The sequence below is a fragment of the Teleopsis dalmanni genome, chromosome 1 (genome assembly GCF_002237135.1).
Source record: "Teleopsis dalmanni isolate 2A chromosome 1, ASM223713v2, whole genome shotgun sequence".
Classification (NCBI taxonomy): domain Eukaryota; kingdom Metazoa; phylum Arthropoda; class Insecta; order Diptera; family Diopsidae; genus Teleopsis; species Teleopsis dalmanni.
Window position 1 is genome coordinate 34,250,219 of NC_051846.1, and position 5,577 is coordinate 34,255,795.

The following is a 5,577-nucleotide window of genomic DNA, read 5'->3' on the forward strand; positions in this document are numbered from 1 at the left end:
CAGTCCTAATATCTCCCATATTTAAGTAAACGTTTTCCTTCGTTTACTTTACGTTATTATTATTTCACTTTACATTCTCTAAAGACCACCACTTTCTCTAAAGCTATCTTCCTCTTGATAATAGGCACCATCATCCACTATTCTTTTCTAAATTCTAATTAACCTAACCCATAATACACTGAATTGTTTAAGGACATTTTTTAAATATTAAAGTAATTTATCAACAAAAACATTTCAGGAACATTTTAATAATGAAAAGTCTTTTAAGCCCTCCAGTGAATTTTTGAAACAGCGGATCAATATTCTGGCAATGCAGCTATGATGACATTAAATGGTTTGAGATCCTCATTTGAGTTTAGCACGAATTGAATCATCACTTTGGCAGTGGCGCATATTTTATTACGTTTCGTTCATGAATTAACTCGAATTAAATCATAACAAAATTGAATTATCAACGAAACAGATTTTGCCTTACGAGACTCTAGACTCTATGTTGTCTGCAGTTAAAAATTATTTTTGCGTGCAAGCAAAATCGTGGCTCATTTAATAAATACTCGCCTTAAGCACTGTGAAGATAAGTTCAATTTAGATTGGAGATCATTTCTAAAAATATTTGTGTAGAAACTTTTAATTTAACTAAAATAATATAAAGTTAATAAAATTTCCGAAGTATGTCATTTTTGTATGCGGATACTCATTAAAAATTAAAAAATCGTATTTTTTGAAAAAAAATTAATGAAGATATGTTATAAATTTATTTACATAAATAAATACATATAATCTTGTAAATTACATATTTGGAAAAGTTATAAAATTGTTATTGCAAGTGAAATAAATATAATTATTTTCCATTTGTGGAAATAAAATGTTAATTTAAAACGATATTAATAACAATATTCCAAATTAAACTGCAATGCGTTTGTTTGTTTATGACAACGAAGTTAGCGTAGAACATTTTCAATGTTAAGTTTACATAAATCGGGTTTCTGTTAAAAATTAAATTTGTAATGTTAAATTTTTAACTGTTAATATGATTATGTTAAATTTTTAAGGTTTAACAGTACCATTATAATAGTACTAAAATGTTTTGTAAGATATATAATATAATATATTTAACAATTATATTGTATAATGCATAAAAATAAAAACTAAAGAAAAAATTTATAATAATATTAATAAGTCGACTAGGTACTTTTATATTATAAATTTCAACTACTCGAATGTGTAGCAATCTCATAAGAGAAATGGTTGGTTTCTACCGCTCTATGGATGCTTTATAAAAATAACTTTTAAACAACATACATATATTTCTAAAAAATTGTTTGCCTTTATGTACAATGTGTTACAGCTTTCGATTTATTATTTCTTAATCATATTTCCACAGCAGCTAAAACTACTTATGTTAATGAAATTAGGTTTTGGTTGTTTCCTTTGGCATTAGCTGATTTATGCATATGAATTAGTTCGTTTAGTTACATTTTACATATAAAACATGTTACAAATATTTAAAATTTTGGTCAAATTTTGTGGGAAATTTATGTTTAAGGCTTACATTCGATATTTTTCGCCGTAAATCCTCATTAGCGGCCTTAATGAGCTAAACTGCCTAAATGAGACAAATGGTCACATGATATTATATTATTCCGTTGTTTCATATGTTATTTTACTCTTATTTATTCTTATAAACTATTCTTATTTTTTTTTTATTTATTAAGGACGTGTGCTAGTTAGGCTAAGTTGAGATTTTTCTTGGGATTTTTCGCATTGCACACATTTAGCCATTTATCAATCGTATCGTATCGACACATCACTACTTTATCGGCACAACTTAGAATTTCCCTCATTTAGAACGCAACTTAGCCTAACTCACACACGTCCTAAATACCTCTTCAGAGTCCAATTACCGAAACCAGAACTAGTCATGTTTGTTAGGTCATTCGTAATTAGCACAAGATATATCGTTAACATTCCATATGCGCTAATGAGCTCGCTTCAAATTAGAAATATCAACTCTAAAGATGATACATCACTGTACAGAATAATTGCTCACAAAGATCGTGTGCGAGTTAGGCTAAGTTGCGTTCTAAATGAGGAAAATACTAAGTTGTGCCGATAATGTATTGATGTGTCGATACGTGTTGATAAATGGCTAAATGTGTCCAGTGCAAAAAATCCCAAAAAATCTCCCATTTGGTTTAGCATCAAGTTAGCCTAACTCGCACACGTTCAAAGTAATAAAAATACTGTTGATAATATCTTACCGCAAGAAATGAATAAAATCATATGGAAGTGGTATTTCATTTCTGAAATAGTTCTTATGCTCATATTTTCTAAATCTGCCTTAACATATTTATCCTTCTTTAGTCTTATTTACAAAATAGGATAAAACTCTTCTAAAATTTAGAATATCCAAAAATTTTAAACTTAATTTTATCATGTATTAAGTTCTCTGAAATTAAAACATTTGGTTCTTACCACAGAAACAATTTTTTTTACTTTTTCTGTACGTTTGTTGGGTATTAACAAAACAACAATGAAACCGGGGAATCACTATACTTATTTTTTCTTATTCGGCAACTTTTTTGTTGCCAAATACCCATCATCAGTGGTCTTGGAAATAATTCTTATATTTACTTATTCGTAAAAAATTTTTTAAGACTACAAGTACTAAGAATCGACTCACGTCCTGCCAAATTTGAAGCTCAGAGTCAGCGCACCTTAACTAACTGACCCAAATTCGTACTTGATTTTTATGTTTAATTATTATTTTAAATAAGTGTTTAATTATTTTAAATAATTGTACGTAAAATTGCAATAACAGTTTTTTTTTTCACATATACATATTTTTCGAAAAAAAAAACGTTTTCATTTTATTTTTTTTTTTTTAGAATCTACACCTTACAAATGTAAAATAAATATTTGTATTTAGGCCGTGTGTGAATTCAAGTAATTGATGGTAAATTGAGGGAAATAGTAAATTATGTCGGTATGGCAGCGAATGTTGGTATTTACCAGAATTTCGAGTAGGGTAAAAGTTAGGTAAATTAGGTGTTACCATGTAAAAATTTTATAAAATGTTTAATAAATCTATAAATTAATTTGAAAACTTTTAACCAAAAATAATAATAATTTTTTTGCAGTGCGAGAAATCCTTAGTTAATTTTAATTTACTTTACCTCAATTTACTCGAACTCGCAAACCGCCTTAATATATAATCACAAGCATTTTTAATTCCAGCAATTTAATGAATGTTAACATTTTATTCTGTTAATGTCTTAACAGCGGTTTATAAGTAACGCTGTTAGCAACAGTTGGAAAAGCTGTGCAGTCTTATGGGACGCATAGTAATCGGAAAACGAACCAAAACAAATCAGTTTGTAACGAGCGGTCTTTCGGTTTAAACGTCTTTTGTTCGTAAGACGTTTGTTTGCGCATGCGTGCGGGTGTCGGTTAAGCTTTATCTATTTCAAACTTGAGCATAAAACACTGAATGCCTATACATTTTCATTTTCAATGAACAGTGCGAATTTTAATGTGACAAATAAAAACTAGAAATAACATTTTATTTTTGGTTTAATGTGCCTGTTTGCATTTGATATTGATTCGATCTTGTTTTTTTAAACTTGGAATTTGTGTGTGGATCTAAATTTCGACTTTTTTCTTATATTTGTTAATTTTTCTTAATGAAAACTCGTTAACACTAAATTAATTTTCATTTTTCTATTTACTTTTAATTCTGCAGTGGGTGGCTGTGTTAAATAAAGAAAGAATATCTTAAATACATAATGCCTACGTTTTTTTTAAATGACAAATGCGCAAAATAATTATTCCACGAAAATTAAAAAAAAATAATTTGCAACAAATGAGAACTATAAATCCACTGGCAAATAATTTAATTTTATTAAACGAAATATTAATTTTAAATAGCTTACTGAATCATATGCGTTATTGTAACAAATTAATTAATTATGAATAAAATTTATAAATAAAAAAATATATATACAAAATAATATATATATATTTAACAACTTTTATAAAATAAAACTTACAGTGTGGAAATTTTATATTTGTAAAAAAAATCGATTTTAATTACATTTTCTGCTTAGAACTGTCAAAACTACTTTGGCATTTGAAAATTTTTGTCAGTCTAACCGCCCACTTGTTGCTGCACTTTTTATTCTGAAGGTTTCTTGTTTATATTCTGGTAAGTACACAAAAAATCTTTATTTGCACTAGTATATAATATTATAATCATTAAATATGAATATAAATAAATATTAGCAGCATTAAACCTATGGGTTTTAAATAAAGCAGAATATATTTGCAGGAAAAGCAACTGCGAGGAATGGTTCTTATAAGAAAACTAAGTTATAAACATTTTGCAAGACATGTTTCTTATAAGAAAATTAGAACAGAAGCATTCATTTGAGGAAAGGTTTCAAATATAGTAAGAAATATGGCAGGGTTCGTATAAGAAAATTTATTTTAGAAGAATTTATTTGAGGGAAGCTTAAGTAAAGAAGCAAAAACAATATAGAAAACAAAAGCAAATATTTTGACAAAAATTAATTATTATAATAAAATTATCAGTTCATCAGTATTCTTATACATATACATAAAAAAATTTCTCTACAATGCCTCTACAAAAAATCAGTATTGAAATTTAACAATTAAAAATAAATATAATTAATTAATTCAATTATTCTACAGCTGGTTTATGAATTCGTTCCAATATAACACAGCAAGTGAATTTGTTAATCAACTTTCACAGCATATTAACAAAATTCCAAACTGCGAACATACAAGACAAGTACGGCTTTGGGTCAGTTGGCTAATAAACGCTGACTCTGAGCTTTAAATTTGGCAGGGTACGAGTTCAAGCCTTGGTACTTGCAGTCCCCAAAACTATTAGCGAATAAATAAATACAAGAAATAATTCCAAGACCACTGTTAATGGATATTTGATAATACTCGAAGCAATTTATGATCAACCAAAAACTCAATTAATTAAAATAATATAAAAAGAATTTTATTTTTGTTGTTCACTACTTTTTGAAATCTCTATAAAATAATTTCTGAAAACTTTATAATTATAATAAAAAACAATGAATTTAATATATTATCAGACGTTAGGTCTTCTCAACTCGTATTAAAATTAAAAATTTGTCTAACTATTAATCAATTTATATATTATATCAAATAATACTTATAATCATACATAATTAATATTAATACAATTAATTAATTAATAAAATATTAATATTATACAATAAATAATATATATATTATTTTAACTTTAACTAAAATTAACAAAATAATATATATATATAATTTTTTATAATACAAAAAATTGAATTTTTTTTTTTAATTCGAAATTGTACAATGTTTACACTTATAATTATCGAATATTATTATTAGAACCTTTTTGAGGATTTTTTGAGGATGCAAAATTGTTAACTTAATAGTGATAAAGTAAACGTTCTAATAGTTTTTATTCTCATTTGACATAAGTTTTTATATAAAACACAATTACTTTCAAATTTGTTAATTTCGAATGGCTAGCATCTGCTGCCGTGA